Source organism: Mobula hypostoma, chromosome 28, assembly GCF_963921235.1.
Source record: "Mobula hypostoma chromosome 28, sMobHyp1.1, whole genome shotgun sequence".
NCBI classification, from domain to species: Eukaryota; Metazoa; Chordata; class Chondrichthyes; order Myliobatiformes; family Myliobatidae; genus Mobula; species Mobula hypostoma.
This window is the reverse complement of record NC_086124.1, coordinates 2,756,059-2,779,830: the sequence shown is the minus strand read 5'-3', so window position 1 is coordinate 2,779,830 and position 23,772 is coordinate 2,756,059. Positions and strand designations below refer to the sequence as shown.

The 23,772-nt window shown below is 43.9% G+C and overlaps 1 protein-coding gene across 5 annotated transcripts in view; it reads right to left on the bottom strand.

The window, feature by feature from the left end:
• LOC134339015 (tyrosine-protein kinase Fyn-like) overlaps positions 1–23,772 on the bottom strand; it is a 299,324-nt gene that overhangs the window by 174,209 nt on the left and 101,343 nt on the right. Inside the window, exon 1 of one of the 5 annotated variants that reach the window (XM_063035257.1) lies at positions 14,236–14,254. The exons of the other annotated variants lie outside the window; for them this stretch is intronic. The gene's annotated coding sequence lies outside the window, so the exon portion shown is untranslated. Of the gene's footprint in view, positions 1–14,235; positions 14,255–23,772 lie in introns of those variants that run through there. 5 annotated transcript variants of the gene reach the window in all.

Sequence of the window (23,772 nt, the reverse complement as noted above, 5' to 3'; positions counted from 1 at the left end):
TCTGACACCACCATCCCACCCCATACGTTCCTCCAATCACATTAAAACTATGCTCCTTCATATTAGTCACTTCCATCCTGAGAAAAAAGTCTCTGGTTGTCCACTTGATCTTTGCTTCTTCTCACCTTGTACACCTCTAACAAGACACCTCTCATTCTCCTTCAGTCCAAAGAGAAAAGCCTTAGTTTACTGGGTCTACTCTGACTTGTACCTCATTAAAACACAGTAAGATCAATCTAACCAATCCCTCTATTTCTCTTTCATCCATATGCCTATCTAAGAGACTCTTAGACACCCCCACCTCTGGCAGGGCGTCCCACACACTCACCACTCTCTGTGTAAAAGCCTATTTCTGATATTCCCCCCACCCCAGAATTACTTCCAATCACCTTAAAATTATGCCCCCGGTATTCAAGGCAGACTATGCTTTACTGCAGATTTCCCATGTCATTAATAAGTTCAGGACAATATAAATAAATCACGTTAATCTGAATTATCACTGGAATCTGGGTTTGCAATTCAAAATTATACATAATTACAAAAATAACTTGTTTATCCATACCAAGGACTGTTTCAAGTCAAGATGACAATCAGTAGCTGATCCTTTTCTTGTGTGAAAACATTCTTGCCAAATATCCTCTCGAATGAGAATTTCGGACGTTGACTTTGTGTAACAACATGTCACAGAGAACTATTCCTGGCTGATGGCTCTTTCGTGGTCTCTTTCTGTGCTGAGGCTTGAAGTCTAAATACCCTGCCCTTTGCCAATCAGCCTGCGAGAGGCTTGATCACCTTCCAACAGTCGCCCTTTGCCTGAGTCAAACAAACACTTCTTTCATCTCTGACTGAATCTCTTAGCTGTTCCAAGCTCAGTCAATGAATTCACATTAATTCACAATCTTTAAACTGCAAGACTTGTTTTACTGTTTCAAGCAAACTTTGAATTTCCCAGACATTCTCTCTTCTCCTCACTCCAACTGGGTTCATCCGTTCATTATGTGATGTGGACAATCGTGGTCTCCCCATGACCACAATTATTCTTCGGGCAAATTTTTCTGCAGAAGTGGTTTGCCATTGCCTTCATCTGGGCAGTGTCTTTACAAGATGAGTGACCCCAGCCATTATCAATACTCTTCAGAGATTGTCTGCCTGGCATCAGTGGTCACATAACCAGGACTTGTGATGTGCACCGGCTGCTCGTACGACCGTCCACCACCTGCTCCCATGGCTTCACGTGACCCTGATCCCGTGGGGCAAAGAAGGTGCTACACCTTGCCCAAGGGTGATCTGCAGGCCAGCAGAGGAAAGGTACTTCCTTTGGTAGAGGCATATCTCCACCCCACCACCCCTATTATCTAACTACCACCCCATTAGACAGTAGTTATAAAAGCCCGAAAGGACGTACGACCATGCTCAAGGACAGTTTCCGTCCCGCTGTTACAAGAATATTGAATGGCCCCTAGTATGATAAGATGGATTCTTGACCTCACAATCTACCTTGTCATAGCTTTGCAAGTTATTTTCATAGTCATAGAGTCGTAGAGTACGATAGGACAGAAACAAGCCATTTGGCCCATCTAGTCCATGCTGAACTGTTATTCTGTATAGTCCCATTGACCATAGCTCCCCATACCCCTCCATCCACGTACCTATCAAAATTTCCCTTAAATGTTGCAATCAAAGTAAATCCATTACTTTCGCTGTCAGCTCATTCCACACTCGCACCACCCTCGGGGTGAAGAAGTTAGCTTCTGCCTGCAGTGCACTTTCTTTGTGATTATGAGGCAGTAGTGTAGCCTTTAGCATAACACTTTACAGCACCAGCGTTCAGGGTTCAATTCTGCCGCTGACTGGAAGGAGTTTGTACGTTCTCCCCCATGATCTGTGGGGTTTCTTCTGGGTGCTCCAGCTCCCACCCCTCCAAAGACGTAGAAGTTTGGGTCAGTAAGTCGTGGGCGTGCCACGTTGGCGCTGAAAGCACGGCGACACATACGGGCTGCCCCCAGCATGTCCTCAGACCCTGCTGGTCATTGTCGCAAATGTTACATTTCACTGTATACTTCGATGTTTCAATGTACATGTGACAAATAAAACTAATCTGTATCTTTATTATTTCCTCCTTCAGGAATTAATTCATCTGCTTCAGCAATCAGGTTCTGAACCAGATGATGTCAGAGTGAGTCAGAGGACGAGCTGGCTCTCAACCCCCCTGACGGTTTTGGACTTGGTTTAATCAGTTCCAAGCCGAGGTGCCAAATGGCGGACTGGTCCAGTGCGTTACTTCCATTGCGGTGGCAGGTGAAGTGAAGCGTGAGCTTCGTCCTTGTTCGCAAGCGCCAATCGGGCCTAGGGTCTGTCTGTTGTGATAGTCCTGGCAATGGGAATATGGGCTGGGAACTGACCTTCACTGGGAAGGAGACTAGAATTGGTTATGACTTCTCTGAACATCGAGCACATGTACATATCGAGTATGCCCACAAGGAAATGAATCTCTGGGTTGTACATGGTGATATATATGTACTTTGATAATAAAATTTACTTCAAGCAAGATTGTGAAGAATCGGGCACCTTAACTGAGATCACAAATTATGTACAGCAAAGTTACAAAGAATCACACACAGAGGAATGGATTTCTCAATAAAAAGGTTTCCCTCCTACTAGGTGATGCCAACGCAATCCCAGCCTGACTACACAGCTTTGTGCTGGGAACGGAGGCTTCTACCACCGTTGAGTTGGGGGGTCAGCGGGCATTGGTGCTCAGGGGTTACACCCACAAGCATTCCTCTCTGGGAGTAAGGGTACCATTGGCGCAGAGCGGAGAGCACAATGCTTCACAGCGCCAGCTGTCGAAACATTGTCGGTCAATTCCTGTCTGTAAGGAGTTTGTATGTTCGCCCCATGGACCATGTGGGTCCATGCCCCACTACACTCCAAAGTCGTACAGGTCAGGGTTAATAAGTTGTCATTATGCTATGTTGGCACTGGAAATGCGACACTTGCAGGCAGCCTCCAGCAAGTCCTCGAACTGTATTTGTCGTTAGCCTAAATGACACATTTCCGAAGACCATAAGATACAGGAGCAGAGTCAGGCCATTTGGCCCATCTACTCTGTCCCACCATTCCATTATGGTTGACCCAATCCCTCTCAGCCCCAATCTCCTGCCTTCTCCCCATATCCCTTCATCCTCTGACCAATCTGTCAACTTCTGCCTTAAATATACCCAATGACTTGGCCTCCACAGCCACCTGTGGCAATGAATTCCACAGATTCACCACCCTCTGGCTAAAGAGATTCCATTCTAAATGGACATCCCTCTATTCTTAGTCTCCCCCACCATAGAAAACGTCCTCTCCATATCCACTCTGTCGAGGCCGTTCAACATTTCATAGGTTTCAATGAGATTCCACCCCTCAACCTCATTCTTCTGTAATCCAGTGAGTACAGGCATAGAGCCTCATATGACAAGCCTTTCAATCCCAGAATCATTTCCGTGAACCTCCGTGTTTCGATGTACATGTGAGAATTAAAACTAATCTTTAAAGTTTAGTTGAACTTTAGAAGTTTAGAAATGCTGTATTTCAAACCTTTATTCAGTCTGAAATTCAGCATTGAAGGGATGTGGCAGAGGTTTGGATAACACAGAAGTTGTAGCCTGTATTACACAATGCATTTCACAACTGTATTACACAACTACTTGCAAACTCTTCCCCTGGTATTAACTGACCAAAAAAATACAATATACTATAATTACTTCACACAGTGTACAGTACTTTTAGGTCTAAATATGCCTTTTTAAAACCTGATGCTTCATGCATGGAATTCTGGAGTGAGGTTAGATGAGGACATTCCCATAGAACAAATGACAATCCTGTTAAACAGGATAAAATACCCTTGGTCTTTAATCTGAGAAAATTCACATTTTGTCCCCATCAGCATTTTCCTTAAATAAACAGAGTTCACTGGGATCCCTTTTTAAATTTAGAGTCATGGAGTCATAGAGAAGTACAGCACAGAAACAGGCCCTTCAACCCATCTAGTCCATGCCAAAACTATTTGAGCTGCCTACTCCCATCGACTTGCACCGGGACCATAGTCCTCCATACCCCTACCATCCATGTATCTATCGAAACTTCTCTTAAATATTGGAATCGAAATCACATCCACCACTTGTGCTGGCAGCTCGTTCCACACACTCATGACCCTCCGAGTGAAGGAGTTTCCCCTCGTGTTCCCCTTAAACTTTTCACATTTCACCCTTAACCCGTGGCCTCTTATTGTAGCCCCACCCAACCTCAGTGGAAAAAGCCTGTTTGCATTTACCCTCTCTATACCTTTTGTAACTTTATATAACGCTATCAAATCTCCATTCAATCTTCTACATTCCAAGGAAGTCCAAACCCATTCAATCTTTCCTTATAACTCAGCTCCTCCAGTCCTGGCAACATCCTTGTAAATTTTCTCTGTGCTCTTTCAACCTCATTTATTTCAAGATGTAGCAAGGAACAGGTCCTTCCAGCACAACGAGCCACGCCACTCAGTAACCTGCCTAGTTAACTCTCCCCTAATCGCAGGACAATTTACAGTGACCAATTAACCTACTAACTGGGAGGAAACCCACATGGTCACCGCGAGAATGTGCAAACTCCTTACGAACTCTGAACTCCAAAACACCCTGAGATGTAACAGAATCACGCTAACCGCTACACTACCGCACAGGAGCAAGAGACCATAAGGTATGGGAGCAGAATCAGGCCATTTGGCCCATTGAGTCTGCTCTGCCATTCAGTCATGGCTGAATTACTATCCCTCTCAACCCCATTCTCCCACCTTTGACACCCTGACTAATCAAGAACCTATCAACTTCCACTTTAAATATACCCAATGACAGCCTCCATATCTGTCTGTGGCATTAAATTCCACAGATTCATCACCCTCCAGCAAAAGAAATTCCTCCTCATTTCTTTTCTAAAGGGCCGTCCTTCTTTTCTGAGGCCTCTGATCCTAGACTTGCCCACTATTGGGTGCATACTCTCGACATCGACTCTATTCAGGTTGGCCTTTCAATATCTGTTTCCCTCTGTAGTAAACAAGTCTATGTGATCCTGAATGTCTTTATCAACCGAACAGCAGCAATCACTCAACTTCCTGACGGTGTTGGATCACCACTGTAAAACAGCTGGGTCAAAGCCAGCAAGTGTCAGAGACGAACAGGCAAGCCAGAGTTAACACGTGTCACGTGCTGGCTATAGTGAGAAAATTAAATAGTGTATATCGTAATTCTTCCCACACCCAAACCGTAAAACACCACAACCAGTCAACCGCCTTTTGCTGCCAGTAACACACATGACATTGACTTTGGCAATCATTCAATAACGTCGACATTAGTCATTGTTTAAAGGAAGAAATCAGAACTCCTGGCATTTCATATCTTCTGCAGATTATCACGAAGGACCTCACAGCTACTGAAGGGTTTTTCTGAAGGAAAAACAGTCATATACAAAATTATGAGGGTATAGATGGGGTAAATGCAAGCAGGCTTTTTTCCCACTGAGGTTGGGAGAGACTAGAACTAGAGGTCATAGGTTAAAGGTCAAAGGTGAAATTATAAGGGTAACTTGTTCACTCAGAGTGTGAAACGAGCTGACAGCAGAACCAGAGGATACGGGTTAGATTTCAACCTTTAAGAAAAATTTGGATAGGTACATGGATGGGAGGGGTACAGAGGGTTATGGTTGGTAGCAGGTCGACAGGATGAGGCAAATTAATAGCTTAGCATGGACTAAATGGGCAGAAGGGCCTGTTTCTCTACTGTGGTGCTCGGTGACTATAAATTACAGGAAACCTAACAAAAGACTTACATAGACTGGATGTGGAGAGGATGTTTCCTAAATTGGGCAGTCTAGGACAAACCTCAGAATTAAAGGACGTCCCTTTAGAACAGAGATGTGGAGGGATTTGTTTAGCCAGAGGGTGGTGAATCTGTGGAATTCTTTGCCACAGGTGATTGTGGAGGCCAAGTCATTGGGTATATTTAAAGCGGGGGTGTTAATAGGTTCTTGATTAGCCAGGATGTCAAAGGTAAGGGGAGAATTTATGCAGTTTATGCAGTCCTGGGTAGGTCTGTAGTCTAGTGTAGTTTTTGTGTTGTTTTACGTAGTTCAGTGTAGTTTTTGTATTGTTCATGTAGCACCATGGTCCTGAAAAACATTGTCTCATTTTTACTGTGTACTGTACCAGCAGTTATGGTCGAAATGACAATAAAAAGTGACTTGACTTGACTTGACTTGAATGGGTTTGAGAGGGATAATAAATCGGCCATGATGGAATGGTGGAGCAGACTCGATGGGCTGAATGGCCTAAATCTGCTCCTGTGTCTTATGGTCTTACGGAAACTCAGCAAACAATTTACAAACTGCAAAACCTCCCACAAACAGCATTGTGATACCACAGAGATAATCTCTGTTTCTCGTCAGGGTTGAAAGGCAAAGTCAAATTTATTGTCAAAGCATATCTACGTTACCATATACCACCGTGAGATTCATTTTCTTGCAGGCACTTACAGGCAAAATAAAGAAATATAGAGGAATTTATGAAAAACTACATATAAACAAAAAATGACAAACAACCAATGTGAAAATAAAAGATAATACTGAGAGTGCCCTCCCCTCCCCCCCCCTCCATCGAACACATCGACATGAAACGCTGTTGCAGGAAAACCGCATCCATCACCAAGAGCCCCCATCACCCAGGCCACGCTCCCTCCTCGCTGCTACCAACGGGAAGGAGGTACAAGAGCCTCAGGACTCGCACCACCAACTTCAGGAACGGTTATTAGCCCTCAACCACCAGGCTCTTTTACCAGAGGGGATAACTTCACTCTCTCCATCATTGAAATGTTCCCACAACCTATGAACTCACTTTCAAGGACTCTTCATCTCATGTTCTCGATACTTATCGCTTATTTATTTATCTTTTTTCCCTCTTTTTTCACACTTTTGTCTTTTGCACACTAGTTGTTTGTCTGTCTTATTGGGTACGATCTTCCACTGATTCTATAGTGGTTCTTGGATTTGCTGAGTATGCCCGCAGGAAAATGAATCTCAGGGTTGTATATGGTGACATATACGTACTTAGATAATAAAGAGTCTTTGAAAGTGAGTCTATAGGCTGTAGAATTAGTTCAGAGTTGAGGTGAGTGACATTACCCATGCCAGTACAGGACCCAGATGGCTGTGGGGTAATAACTGTCCCTGAACCTGGTGGTGTGGGACCTAAAGCTCATTGTGGAGAGTGAAGTTATCAACACTGGTTCAGGAGCCTGATGGCTGTGGAGTAATAACTGTTCCTGAACCTGGTGGTGTGGGACCCAAGGCTCCTGTACCTCCTGCCACATGGTAGCAGTGAGAAGAGAGCACGGCCTGGATGGCGAGGGTCCTTGATGATGGATGCTGCTTTCCTGTGCCAAGTTCATTGTAATTGTGCTCAGTGGTGGGGTGGGCTTCGTCTCTGAGATGGTGTCCGGGATACCGGGGACAGTTCCCTTGATCTTCCTTGGAATTGTATCATGTGGTCAGCAACGTCTACCCAAGACGGTATACCAGGGCTTCAGTCCAACTCACAGAAACACCCCTCCAGCATGTGGCTCCTTGGCCGTGCAGCTCTGTTAACACAGCGCTTCCTCAGTGCCTCTCTCCAACAACATCGGGCACCACTCTGGTGTAGCATTTAGCATGATGCCATGACAGCTTGGCTAGAGTTCAATTCCAGTGTTGCACAAGGAGTCTCTGTACGTCCTCCCCGTCCAACGTGTCGGTCTTCATCAGAGGCTCTGGGTTTCTCTGACAGTCTAAAGACCTACAGTGGAGGGTAACAGGTCATTGTAGACTGTCCTATCCTTAGGTTAGGGTTAATCGGTGTTGTCGGGGGTGGGGGGGGGCAGAAGGGTCTACCCTGCGCGGTATCTCTAAATAAGTTAATAAATAAAATGTAGCACCCAACACCGCGTGCCAAAAACAGTGGACTTCTCCGTCAACGTTGTGAACCTCCGTTGGAGCATCAGGTTATTAAAGTTAAATCCTGGCATGGACACAGCAACGCCCAAGAAGGGAAAAGCCTACAAAAAGTGGTGGACAAGCAACACACATGAAAGTTGCCGGTGAATGCAGCAGGCCAAGCAGCATCTATAGGAAGAGGTAAGTGGATACAGCCCAGTCCGTCAGAGGCAAAAGCCCTTCCCACCATCGAGCACATCTGCAAGGAGCACTGCCACAAGACAGCGACATCCATCGTCAAGGACCCTCAGTGTCCAGGCCGTGCTCTCTTCTCGTTGCTGCCATCAGGCAGAAGATACAGGAGCCTCAGGTCTCATACCACCAGCTTCAGGAACAGTTATTTCCTGATTTATTTATTATTACTATTTATTTTTATAATTTGTATTTGCACGTTTTGTCTTCTTTTGCAAGTTGGTCCTTTGTCAATCTTTGTGTGTAGTTTTTCATTGATTCTTTTCTATTCCTTTGTATCTACTGTGAATACCTGCAAAAAATGAATCTCAAGATAGCATATGGTGGGATATACCATCCGCAGAAAGTTGTAAACTCAGTCAGCTCCATCAAGGGCACTAGCCTCCGCAGTATCTAGGACATCTTCATAGAGTGATGCTTCAAAAAGGTGTCATCCATCACTGAGGACCCTCATCACCCAGGACATGCCTTGTTCTCATTGTTACCATCAGGGAGGAGGTACAGGAGCCTGAAGACACACATTCAATGATTCAGGAACAGCTTCTTTCCTTCTGCCATCCGATTTCTGAATGGACATTGAACCCATGAACACTACCTCACTACTTTTTTATTTCTATTTTTGCACTACCTATTTGACTGTTTAATATATAGATACTTACAGTAATTCACATTTTTTCTATTACTGTATTATGTATTCCATTATACTGCTGCCGCAGAGTTAACTAATTTCATGACATATGCTGGAGATATTAAACCTGATTCTGATACTGATACATATACATACTTATAATAGCTTTACTTTGAGCTTGAAGGTTTGTGCTCCAGCACAGAATCTGAATCGGATTTAATGAACATCAATACCAAATCGAAAGAGTGAATCACCATGACATTTACTCTATGTATTTAATTTAATTTATTTATTGAGATACAGTCCTTCGAGCCACGCCGCCCAGTGATCCTCAGATTTAACCCTAGCCTAATCAGGGGACAATCTTCAATGATCAATTATCAATGATCAATTAACCTAGCAACCGGTACATCCTCAGACCGTGGAAGGAAACCAAAGCACCCGGAGAAAAACCCAGTCCCGGGGGGAATGTACAAACTCCTTACAGGCTGCGGCAGGAATGGAACCCGGGTTGCCCATACCGTAAAGCGTGTGCGAACTACTACGCTACCGCGCCTCCCCGTTCAGAGCAGAACCCGGAGCACAGAACATACAGTGAAATGCGTCGTTTGTGTTAAAAACCAACGTGACCTAATGGTGTGCTGGGGGCAGCCCATTTATCCCGGTTCTGATTGGGCACCGCGGTGGCGTAGGTGTTAGCACAACGCTGTGACAGCTCGGGGCATACTGGAGTTCGAATCTCGATCCCGATGCTGTTCTGTAGGGAGTCTCTGAACGTCCTCCCTGTAGAACGCATCCTCTGGTTTCCCCTGATAAACCAAAGACCTACTGGGTAGGTTAATTGGTTATTATAATATGATATTTGGGAATGACTATATGAAACATCAGTGTTGAGTTAAACTCCCGCTTCCATTTCCTGAATATTGGCGTGGATTTTAAGTGAAATATCATTCAGTTACTGAAATTCAAAATTAATGCATCTTGTCACAGGGAATCATTGTAATTCTGGTTGGAGCTTTGTGCTGGTAATGAGAACATGGATTAGAGACAGAATAAATTAATCTGCAGATGTTGTAACTGAGTGTGGATAAGAACATTAGCGACTGCTCCATCATTCATCACAATCGTGACTGATCTTTAACCTCATTGCCATTTCTAGCTCTATCTCCATATCCCCTGATGGTTCAAAGTTCAAAGTTCTAAGTAAATTTTATGATATGTCAACTGAGATTCATTTTCCTGTGGGCATAATCAGCAAATCTATAGAATAGTAACTATAATAGAATCAGTGAAAGATCAACCAGAGTGCAGAAGACAATAAATGTGCAAATGCAAATATAAATAAATAGCAATAAATAATGAGAACATGACATAATGAGATAAAGAGTCCTTAAAGTGTGATTACTTGTTATGGGGAACATCTCAGTGATAGGGCCAGTGAGGGTCGTTGTCCCCCTTTGTTCAAGAGCCTGATGGTTGAGGGTTAGTAACTGTTCTTGATCCTGGTGGTGCGAGTCCTGAGGCACCTGTACTTTTTTCCTGATGGCAACAGCGAGAAGACAGCATGACCTGGATGGTGGGGATCTCTGATGACGGACGCTGCTTTCTTATGACAGTGTTTCACGTAGATGTTCTCAACGGGTGGGAGGGCTTTACCCATGATGGACTGGGACAAATCCACAACCTTTTGTTGGATTTTTCATTCAAGGGCTTTGGTGATCCCATACCAGGACATGATGCAGCCAGTGAGTACGCTCTTCCCTGTACATCTATAGAAGTTTGTCAAAGTTTTAGATGTCATGCCAAAGTTCTGCAGACTCCTAAGAAAGTAGAGGCACGACCGTGATTGCTTTGCAATTGCGTTTACATGCTGGGTCCCGGACAAGCCCTCTGAAATAGTAACACCCAGGATTTTAAAGTTGCCCCAACACTGACCATTTCAAACTGGCCCAAGGATTAAGTCATCCAAACCTTGGGTCATTCCTCTTTTTCGGATCTGGGCCCTGACATTTCAATACGCTCTCAGGCCTGGGCCCCACTGCCTTGATTCAGCAACTACCTGAGCTTTCCAATTTGGCCTGGCGCTTAAATCAAAGACCCCCACCATCTAGGCTATGTTCTCCTATCGCTATTACCATCATGTTGGAAGTACAGGAGCCTTAGGCCCCACATCACAAGGTTCAGGAAGTTATTACTCTCCAACCATCAGGCTCCTGAACTGGAATACATTACTTCACTCACTCAACACCGAACAGATTCAATGACCAACAGAGTCACTTCCAACAGCTCTACAAGTCACGTTCTCAGTAATATTTTTATTTGCCTGGAAGGAGGCCCTTCGGCCCAACTGGTTCATGCCAACTGTGTTGTCCAGTCAGCTTGTCCCATCTGCCCGTGCCTGATCCATAGCCCCCCAAAGCTCTCCTAACCATGTACTTATCAAGAAGTCTCTTAAATGCTGCTAGTGTACCTAACGGTTCCTGGCAACTCAATCCAAATATGCACCCCACCTTTGTGTGAAGAAGCTACCCCGATACCCCTTCTAAATCTCTCAAAGTACTTACATGTCACCCTGAGATTCATTTTACTCAATAAATCTGTAGAATAATAACTGTAAAAAATATCAATGAAAGACCGCCCAACTAGGGAGTTCTCAGAGTGCAGAAGACAACAAAACATGTAAATACAAAAAGAAGAAACAATAATAATAAAGAAATAAACAATAAATATCAAGAACATGAGATGAAGAGTCGTTGAAAGTGAGTCCGTAAGTTGTGGGAACAGTTCAGTGAAGAGACAAGTGAAGCTGAGTGAAGTTCTCCCCTCTGGTTCAGGAGCCTGATGGTTGAGGGGTAATAACTGTTCCTGAACCTGGTGGTGTGGGTCCTGAGGCTCCTGTACCTCCCTCCTGATGACAGCAGCGAGAAGAGAGCATGCCCCAGGTGGTGGAGGTCCTTGATGATCGATGCTGCTTTCCTGCGACAACGTCTTGTGTGGATGTGCTCAATGGTGGGAGGGCTTTACCCGTGATGGATTGGGCTGTTTTCACGACGTTTTATATCTGATCTTAAACCTATGCTCTTTTGGTTTTCATAATACCCATCCCACCCCCAGAAAAAAGACTACATGCTTTCACTGTGTCCCTGCCCCTCATGCTCTGACACATCTCTACAGGTCACCACTCAGCCTCCTACGTTCCGAGTTAGTCTACACAACCTCTCCCTATAACTCAGCTGCCCAAGTCCAGGCAACATCTGGCAAATGTTTTCTATGTTCTTTCTAGTTTAATAACATCTTCTCTATAGCAGGGTGACCAAAACTGTACAGAACACTCCAAGTGCAGACTCCCCCAGGTCATACCTTGTTCTGATTGCAGCCATTAAGGAGGAGGTACAGGAGCCTGAAGACACACACTCAACGATTCAGGAAAAGCTTCTTTCCCTCTGCCATCTGATTTCTCAATGGACATTGAACCCATGAACACTACCTCCCTACTTTTTAATTTCTATTTTTGCACTACTTATTTAATATAACTTTTTAAATATATATGTACTTCTTACTGGTAATTTGCAGCTTTTAATATTGTGCATTTGCAATGTACTGCTGCCACATAACAACAAACTTCATGACATTGGAGGATTACAAATACCTGGGGATACAAATTGACAATAAACTGGACTGGTCAAAGAACACTGAGGCTGTCTACAAGAAGGGTCAGAGCCGTCTCTATTTCCTGAGGAGACTGAGGTCCTTTAACATCTGCCAGATGATGCTGAGGATGTTCTACGAGTCTGTGGTGGCCAGTGCTATCATGTTTGCTGTTGTGTGCTGGGGCAGCAGGCTGAGGGTAGCAGACACCAACAGAATCAACAAACTCATTGGTAAGGCCAGTGACGTTGTGGGGATGGAACTGGACTCTCCGACGGTGGTGTCTGAAAAGAGGATGCTGTCCAAGTTGCATGCTATCTTGGTCAATGTCTCCCATCCACTACATAATGGACTGGGTGGGCACAGGAGTACATTCAGCCAGAGACTCATTCCACCGAGATGCAACACAGAGCGTCATAGGAAGTCGTTCCTGCCTGTGGCCATCAAACTTTACAACTCCTCCCTTGGAGGGTCAGACACCCTGAGCCAATAGGCTGGTCCTGGACTTATTTCCTGGCAAAATTTACATATTACTATTTAACTATTTATGGTTTTATTACTATTTATTATTTATGGTGCAACTGTAACGAAAACCAATTTCCCCCGGGATCAATAAAGTATGACTATGACTATGACTATGACTATGCCGGTGATATTAAACCTGATTTTGATTTTTTTAATTTATGGAGATAAAGTGTGGAATAGGCCCTTCCAGCCCTTCAAGTCACGTTGCCCTGCAACCCCTCTCCCCCCCAGTTTAATCCTAGCCCAATCACAGAACAATTTACACTGACCAATTAACCAATGGTGGGGGAGTGGAAAGAGGCAAGCTGCAAGGTGATAGGTGAATTCAGGTGGGTAGGAAAGGTCAAAGGCTGGAGAGATGGGAGAGGAGAGTGGACCGTAGGATTGGTCCGTGTAAATTTCCCCATGATTAGGCTAGGATTAAATCAGGGGATTGCTAGGTGGTGCGCCTTGAATGGCCTACTCCATGCCATATCTCAAATTAATAAATTATCTATAACAGCACATTGAATATAGAACGCAGAAATCTACGGCACATTACAGGCCCTTCGGCCCACAAGGTTGTGCCGACCATGTAACCTACTCTAGAAGCTGCCTAGAATTAGCCTACTGCTCGGCCCTCTATTTTTCTAAGCTCCATGTGCCTATCTAAGAGTCTCTTAAAAGACCCTATTGTATCCACCTCCACCATCATCGCCGGCAGCCCATTCCACGCACTCACCACTCTGTGTAAAAAACTTACCCTTAACGTCCCCTCTGTACCTACTTCCAAGCACCTTAAAACTGTGCCACCTGGTGTTAGCCATGTCAGCCCTGGGAAAAAGCCTCCGGCTATCCACACGATCAATGCCTCTCATCATCTTATACACCTCTATCAGGTCACCTCTCATCCTCTGTCGCTCCAAGGAAAAAAGGCCAAATTCACTCAACCTATTCTCATAAGGTACATCCTCCAATCCAGGCAACATCCTCTGCACTCTCTCTAATAGTATCCACATCCTTCCTGTAGTAAGGTGACCAGATATGAACACAGTACCCCAAGTGGGGTCTGACCAAGGTCTTATATAGCTGTAACATTACCTCATGACACCTATGATAGTATCATCTGCAAATTTCCTAACTCTGCCTTAAATATTTACATCCAAAAAGTTAAGAAAAACTACCAGCAGGTAGACAAGCCATACACTTACCAGTCAACCTTCCGCCTTATTAAGGGTGGGTGATAGGATCCAAGCAGGGCAGTGGGTGAATTTGTGGAATCTTGCCACTTGTTAGAGGTGACCAGGAACTATAAAGCACAATTTTATTTTCACCGACTCCCCCAACCTTCCCTTGTGTTTTTATGCTTCAGTCTGAATCAGGTTGCGTAAGGAAATAGGATTGGAAAGAACCCAAGCTGTACGACGTCAAAGTCCTAATGCTGTTCTGTCAGACGCACAAATGGACATAATCAAGAAGTGAGTGTTGGTGACTCACCAGCTCGTGATCCATTGTCAGATACCCTTGATGAGTACTGCACAGCAGCACAGCACACAGACAGCTATTCCTTCCACCTTAAACTAAAGGCACAAATCACTTCCACGGAGATTCATTCGTGAGGACTTTTCCTGCATTAAAAATGTTTCCCCTTTCAAACTTAGATAGTTTGGGGATATTTTATCATCCTTCCTCAGTACAGGAGTGCAAGTAAGAATGAAATGATAGTTACTCCGGATCTGACAACATAAAAAACACAATAAGTATGAAGAAAACAATAAAAAAACAATGAATATAAGACCATAAGATATAGGAGCAGAATTAGGCTATTTGGCCCACTGAGTCTGCTCTGTCATTTCATCATGATTGATCCATTTCTCACTCAGCTGCAATTTCCTGCCTTCTCCCTGTATCTCTTCATGCCCTGACTAATCAAGAATCTATCAACCTCTGGCTTAAATATACCTGGCTGATCTGGCCATGGGCTCATCTCCACCTACCTGTCTTTTCCCCATAACCCTTAATTCCCCTACTGTGAAAAAAAGTAGGCTAAAGAAACCCCTCCTCATCTCTGATCTAAATGGACATCCCATTATTCTGTGACGGTGTCCTCTGGTCCTGGACTTCCTCCACCACAGGAAGGATCCTCGCCACATCCACTCTGTCAGGGTCTTTTAACATTCAACAAGCTTCAATGAGGTCACCCTTCACTCTTCTATTCCAGTGAGTACAGACCCAGACCTTCAATCACTGCTCAAACAATAACCGTTTCAATCCCAGAATCGTTCTTGTAACCCACCTCTGAACCCTCTCCAATGTCAGCACATCCTTTCCAAGATAAGGGGCCCTAATCTGCTCACAGTACTCTATGTGAGGCCTCACTAGTGCTTTACAAAGCCTCAACATTATACCCTTGCTGTTACATTCTAGTCCTTTCAAAATGAATGCTAACATCGCATTTGTCTGCCTCACCACTGACTCAACCTGCAACTTGAGTGTAGGTGTGAGGTGTGGAGAGTCAGTGTAAAGTGACAGTGAATGGGGGATGAAGGGGGTGGTGAGGGACTGTGGAGAGGAGTGTGTCAGTGTGGGTATGAGGTGTGGAGTGTCAGTGTACAGTGACAGTGAATGGGGATGAAGGGGGTGGTGAGGGACTGTGGAGAGGAGTGTGTCAGTGTGGGTATGAGGTGTGGAGTGTCAGTGTAAAGTGACAGTGAATGGGGGATGAAGGGGGTGGTGAAGGACTGTGGAGAGGAGTGTGTCAGTGTGGGTATGAGGTGTGGAGTGTCAGTGTAAAGTGACAGTGAATGGGGATGAAGGGGGTGGTGAGGGACTGTGGAGAGGAGTGTGTCAGTGTGGGTATGAGGTGTGGAGTGTCAGTGTACAGTGACAGTGAATGGGGATGAAGGGGGTGGTGAGGGACTGTGGAGAGGAGTGTGTCAGTGTGGGTATGAGGTGTGGAGTGTCAGTGTAAAGTGACAGTGAATGGGGGATGAAGGGGGTGACGGGCCACTTAGAAGGTTAAGGTATGAATAATTAAGCTGAATGACATTGATGGGACTTGCAGACGGGGGTGGACAGAAAATATTCCCACTGGTCATATTGTATGTCCAGGACTTCGGAGAGGGCATTGGGAAGCACAACCATCAATTACAGTCTTAAATAATAGCCAAGCTTTCAGGATTGAAATCAGGAACCATTTTGACATACTATGTCCAGTTCTAGTTACCTCATTATAGGAAGGATGTGGCCACTTTCGAGAAGGTACAGAGATTTACCAGGATGCTGCCTGGATTAGGGAGTGTGCCCTATGAGGATAGGTTGAACGAGGGAGGACTTTTCTCTTTGGACCGAAGGAGGATGGAAGGTTACTTGATAGAGGTGTGTAAGATGATAAGAGGCATAGATCAAGTGGGCAGCCTGAAACATTAGCCGACATTGGAAGTGGCTAATACTGTATGAAAAGCCAGAATTCTAGATTGATTGGGGAAACCAAGTAGTTTTTTTTTCATAAGCATCAGTAGGAATTGAACCCAGGTCACCTGTACTGTATAGTGTTGTGCTAACCACCACACTACCTGAGAACTGAGTACAGGAGTTGGGATGTTACGTTGAATTTGTATAAGACTTTGGTGAGGCCTTATTTGGAGTATTGTGTGCAGTTTTGGTCATTTACCTACAGGGAAGATATCAATAAGGTTGAAAGAGTACAGAGAAAATTTACAAGGATGTTGCCGGGTCTGGATGACCTCAGTTATATGGAAAGATTGAATAGATTAGAACTTTATTTCTTGGAACATAGAAGGTTGAGGGGAGATTTGATTGGGGTATACGAAATTACAAGGAGTATAGCTAGAGTAAATGCAAGCAGGCTTTTCCCACTGAGGTTGGGTGGGACTACAACTAGAGGTCATGGGTTAAGGGTGAAAGGTGAAATGCTTAAGGAGAACATGATGAGGAACTTGTTCAGTCAGAAGGTGGGAAGAAGGTGGAATGAGCTGCCAGAGCAAGTGGTGTATGTGAGCTCGATTTCAAGGTTTGAGAGAATGTTGGGTAGGTACTTGGATGGGAGGGGTATGGAGGACAATAGTCTAGGTGTGGGTCAATGGGACTAGGCAGAATAATAGTTCAGCACAGATTAGATAGGCCAAAGGGACTGCTTCTAGATTCTATCCTCTCTTTCATCCTGCAGCATCATAGTTCCTGCTGAGGTCACGTGTTGTGTGTGCTTGTCCCACAATGTCCTGTCCACTGAGCTAACATTGTGGTCGCCTCTGATTCTTTTGATCTTATCTAACTACAGGCACTCTCTCTGCACAGAGGTTTGCAGCAGTCGTGTGACAGACAAAATGACATTCCCTGCGTGTGTGCTGATGTAGTGGCAGCGAGGAAATCTCATCTCATTACATCGAAAGTACAGCTATCAAGTCCGACTTCTGACCCAGTTAAAACTGGTCCAATCACTCACTGTCTGAATGAATCATATTGTGCACCATCTCTGGGCTTTGTTAATAGTTTCCTTTGGAACAGAGCAGCTGTGAAGCTTGAGTCAATTTAAACTGAAATTAATTAATGCAGAAGCAATTAAACCATTAGAATTCGTACGTCTGCAAACTGGTGCATTTAGATTCTGATTTTAATCGTGGAAATCACCTGTGGTCTCAAGTGCTCTGCATCACACAAACACTGCAAAAGTGTGAGCATTAGTTTTCAACATTCAGATATCAGAACTTTAACCTAATATATGACAAGTGGCAATGCTCGATGTGACTTGTCTATTTCAATTTTAACAAATCCTTTCTGTTCGTTTGCAGTTTCAGAATGTCGTAATCCTGGTGAAATGGGTTTGCTGGTCTCAATTATTCAGTAGCCTCTAGGTATTCTTTCAGCAAGTCATTTCGTGAAGAGATTGTTAGTGGTAAGAGGGAGAGGGAGAGGAGAGAGAGAGAAGAAAGAGATAGATGGATAGAGGGGAGAGACAGAGAGAGAGGAGGTATACAGAGAGGGGGAGGAGAGGAGAGAGAGAGGGTACACAAGATCATGAGTGAGAAAGGAGAAGTTGAGAGGGCGGGGCAAAGAGAGAGGGAAAATACACAAGAGCATGACACCGTAAATCACACTTGGTTTCTACATCTGCAGCTGAAGGAAGTTTACGACAATGGGAAATATCTGCCACTCGTAACCCTAGCGGTTTACTGAAGGTCAGCAGAAACAGAACTGGTGAGATAATAAAAAATTTTGAACTCATGAGTTAAAAATTAAGTCATAGAATCAGAGAGTTAAACATCAAAAAAGAAGCCCTTTGGCCCAACCAAGTCCCATTTGCCTGCATTTGTGGAATGCCCCCTTAAACCTGGGGTTCCTAATCTGAGGTCCACGGACTCCTTGCTTAAAGGTGTTGGTCCATGGCATAAAACCGATTGGGAATCCCTAAACCTTTCCGACACACATACTCCTACAAATGTTTTTTTTTAAATGTTGTAACAGTTCCCACCTCAACCAATTTCTCTGGCAGCTCATTCTGTGCACCCACCAGCCCCTGAGATACCAATTCAACCCTTTCCTCTCTCACCTTGTCTAAAATAAAAAAGAACTAGAATATAAAAGCAAGGATGTAATGTTGAGGCTGCACCTGGAGTATAGTGAGCAGTTTTGGGCCCCTTATCTAAGAAAGGATGTGCTGACATTGGAGAGGGTTCAAGAGAGGTTCATGAAAATGATTCCGGGATTGAAAGGCTTCTCATGTGAGGAATGTTTGATGGCTCTGGGCCTGTATTCACTGGAATTCAGAAGAATGAGGTGGTGTTGGGGCGGGGGGGAGCCTCATTGAAACCTATCAAATGTTGAAAGGCCTCAACACAGTGGATGTGGAGAGGGTATTTCCTGTGGTGGAGGGATCTGAGATCAGAGGACACAGCCTCGGAATAGAGAAGCATCCTGTTAGAAGAGAGATGAGGAAGAATTTCTTTTGCCTGAGAGTGGTGAATCTGTGGAATTCGTTGCCACAGGTAGCTGTGGAGGACAAGTCATTGGGTATATTTAAGGCTGAGGTTGATAGGTTCTTGATTAGTCAGGGTATGAAGAGATACTGGGAGAAGCCAGGAGATTGGGGCTGTGAGGAAAAATAGATCAGCCATGAGGAACCAGTGGAGCAGACTCGATGGACCAAATGGCCTATTCTGCTCCTTTACCTTACGGCCTTTACTTCAAATGACATACAATTCTAATAAGTTAAGCAACAACACAAAACACTGCAGGTCAGGCAGAACTGATGGAGGGCAATCAACAGTCAACATTTCGGGCCAAGACCTCCAGAATTTTGTGTGTGTTGCTCTGGATTTTCAGCATCTACAGAATCAAGTCAAGTAAGTTTATTGTCATTTAACTATGTACACGTATACCATCAAACAAGACAATGTTTCTCTGGGCCAGGGTGTAACGCACAGTAACACACATAATGCACGATAACTTATTAAAGTCAGGAAAAAATCTACAGATGAATTACACATAAGTAAACAATCTAAAGTGCATAAATTAAATATTGTAAGGTATGGAACAGATTGACCGATGACACTTCGAACGCGATGCAGCAGGAAGTTCTGACTCCTAATGGCCTGAGGGAAGAAACTGTTTCCCATCCTGACCGTTCTCGTCTTTATGCATCAGAGTCTCCTGCCTGATGGTAGAAAGTCAAAAAGGATGCCGGATGGATGGGTGGGATCCTTGATAATACTAAGGGCCCTGCATATGCAACGCTCCTGATAAATGTCCCTGATGGACAGGAGGGAGACCCCTATGATCCTCTCGGCCATTCTCACAGTCCTTTGTAGGGACTTCCGGTCCGATGCTCGGCTGCTTCCATACCAGATGGAGATGCAACTTGTCAGGACAATCTCAATGGTGCTCCTGTAAAATTCCGTTATGATGGGGGGAAGGGAAGCCTCGCTTGCCTCAGACTCCTCAGGAACTGGAGGCTGCTGTGCCTTCTGATTCAGGAAGATGCCACTAGGGACTAGGTGAAGTCATCCATGATGTGAACTCTCACGAACTTGGTGCACTTCACTCTCTCCGTGGAAGAGCCATGTCTTCACAAAGGGGGATGGTTCACCTGCACCTTCCTGAAGTCCACAATGATTTCCTTGGTGTTCTCCACGTTCAGACTTAATTTGTCCTTCTCAAACCCGTATCTAATAAATCAAGGCTGTTAGTTGGTACCCAGCAAGTTATTTGAATATTCGAAACTATTTTATTTAAGGGTCTGAGCACAAACATTACAGCAGAGGAGGCAGACCTAACAACTGATTTTATACCATCTTACTTTCCTGTTTTGTTCCAAAACGAACACAAATTTTGACCTAATTAAATACGGCAGGCAGACTGCAAGCTTCACTTCTTTGTAAACCTTCGTTATTCAGCCGGACTGGGCAATGGCATAGCTTTACAATCACACACAGCTCACTGCCAGCCCCCGATACTGTCCATCCTGTCAATTACTGAGATAAAAGTCTTTGTTACTCTAAAATTCACTCAATCTTTATTCCAGCACCCCTTGCAAAGTCTTTACGAAAATTCCAGTGGATATAAACCAGGAATACCCAGCTCATGCTGAGGTGCTTTGATTAGTGTAGTTTTCAGAGCTGGTGTTAGGAAACCCCCTCCGTCTGTGGACTTTCGACAACCCCAGGCAAAACAACAACAAAAAAACAAGTTCCTAGGAATGTCCCGGAGTTCCCCAAATAATTCCATTGACACACAAATCTAAATCAAATACATACAATTATTTTGTTCCAGTAGTTATTCATATAACCATATAACTATTACAGCACGGAAACAGGCCATCTCGGCCCTTCTAGTCCGTGCCGAAGGCTTACTCTCACCTAGTCCCACCGACCTGCACTCAGCCCATAACCCTCCATTCCTTTCCTGTCCGTATACCTATCCAATTTTTTTTTAAATGACAAAATGGAACCTACCTCTACCACTTCTACTGGAAGCTCGTTCCACACAGCTACCACTCTCTGAGTAAAGAAGTTCCCTCTCATATTACTCCTAAACTTTTGCCCCCTAACTGTCAACTCATGTCCTCTTGTTTGAATCTCCCCCACTCTCAATGGAAAAAGTCTATCCACGTCAACTCTATCAATCCCCCTCATAATTTTAAATACCTCTATCAAGTCCCCCCTCAACCTTCTACACTCCAAGGAATAAAGACCTAACTTGTTCAACCTTTCTCTGTAACTTAAGTGCTGAAACCCAGGTAACATTCTAGTAAATCTCCTCTGTACTCACTCTATTTTCGATATCTTTCCTATAATTCGGTGACCAGAACTGTACACAATACTCCAAATTTGGCCTCACCGATGCCTTGTACAATTTTAACATTACATCCCAACTCCTATACTCAATGCTCTGATTTATAAAGGGCAGCATACCAAAAGCTTTCTTCACCACCCTATCCACATGAGATTCCATCTTCAGGGAACTATGCACCATTATCCCTAGATCACTCTGTTCTACTGTATTCCTCAATGCCCTACCATTTACCATGTATGTCCTATTTTGAATAATCCTACCAAAATGTATCACCTCACACTTATCAGTATTAAACTCCATCTGCCATCTTTCAGCCCACTCTTCTAACTGGCCCAAATCTCTCTGCAAGCTTTGAAAACCTACTTCATTATCCACAATGCCACCTATCTTAGTACTTACTAATCCAATTTACCACCCCATCATCCAGATCATTAATGTATATGACAAATAACATTGGACCCAGTACAGATCCCTGAGGACACCACTAGTCACCGGCCTCCAACCTGACAAACCGTTATCCACCATTACTCTCTGGCATCTCCCATCCAGCCACCGTTGAATCCATTTTACTACTTTAATATTAATACCTAACGATTGAACCTTCCTAATTAACCTTCCGTGTGGAACCTTGTCAAAGGCCTTACTGAAGTCCATATAGACAACATCCACCGCTTTACCTCGTCAACTTTCCTAGTAACCTCTTCAAAAAATTCAGTAAGATTTGTCAAACATGACCATCCATGTACAAATCCATGTTGACTGTTCCTAATCAGACCCTGTCTATCCAGATAATTACATATATCATCTCTAAGAATACTTTCCATTAATTTACCCACCATAGACGTCAGCCGATAATTGCTAGGTTTACTCTTAGCACCCTTTTTAAACAATGGAACCACATGAGCAATATGCCAATCCTCCAGCACCATCCCCCTTTCTAATGACATTTGAAATATTTCTGTCAGAGCCCCTGCTATTTCCACACTAACTTCCCTCAAGGTCCTAGGGAATATCCTGTCAGGACCTGGAAACTTATCCACTTTTATATTCTTTAAAAGTGCCAGTACTTCCTCTTCTTTAATCATCATAGTTTCCATAACTATCCTACTTGTTTCCCCTACCTTAAACAATTCAATATACTTCTCCTTAGTGAATACCAAAGAAAAGAAATTGTTCAAAATCTCCCCCATCTCTTTTGGCTCCGCACATAGCTGTCCACTCTGATTCTCTAAGGGACCAATTTTATCCCTCACTATCCTTTTGCTATTAACATAACTGTAGAAACCCTTTGGATTTATTTCCACCTTACTTGCAAAAGCAACCTCATATCTTCTTTTAGCTTTTCTAATCTCTTTCTTAAGATTCTTTTTACATTCTTTATATTCCTCGAGCACCTCATTTACTCCAGGCTGCCTATATTTATTGTAGATCTTTCTCTTTTTCCGAACCAAGTTTCCAGTATCCCTTGAAAACCAGGGCTCTCTCAAACTTTTAACCTTTCCTTTCAACCTAACAGGAACATAAAGATTCTGTACCCTCAAAATTTCACCTTTAAATGACCTCCATTTCTCTATTACATCCTTCCCATAAAACAAATTGTCCCAATCCACTCCTTCTAAATCCTTTCGCATCTCCTCAAAGTTAGCTTTTCTCCAATCAAAAATTTCAACCCAGGGTCCGGTCCTATCCTTCTCCATAATTATATTGAAACTAATGGCGTTGTGATCACTGGACCCGAAGTGCTCCCCAACAACTACCTCCGTCACCTGACCTATCTCAGTACCTAACAGGAGATCTAACACTGCCCCTTCTCTAGTTGGTACCTCTGTGTATTGCAGCAAAAAAATTATCCTGCACACATTTAAAAAACTCCAAACCATCCAGCCCTTTTACGGAATGGGCTTCCCAGTCTATGTGTGGAAAATTAAAATCTCCCATAATCACAACATTGTGCTTACTACAAATATCTGCTAGTTCCTTACAAATTTGCTCCTCCAATTCTCGCTCCCCATTAGGTGGTCTATAATACACCCCTATAAGCATTACTACACCTTTCCCATTCCTCAATTCTACCCAAATAGCCTCCCTAGACGAGCCCTCTAATCTATCCTGCCAAAGCACCACTGTAATATTTTCTCTGACAAGCAATGCAACACCTCCCCCTCTTGCCCCTCCGATTCTTTCACACCTGAAGCAACAAAATCCAGGAATATTTAGTTGGCAATCACACCCCTCCTGCAACTATGTTTCACTAATAGCTACAACATCATATTTCCAGGTATCAATCCATGCTCTAAGCTCATCCACCTTTCTTAGAATGCTCCTAGCATTAAATAAAATTTAATTTAATTTAATTACAATTCATTTCTAAACAGTTACTACACTCAACCATCAGGGTTTTCAACCAGAGGGGAGAACTTCACTTGCCCCATCACTGA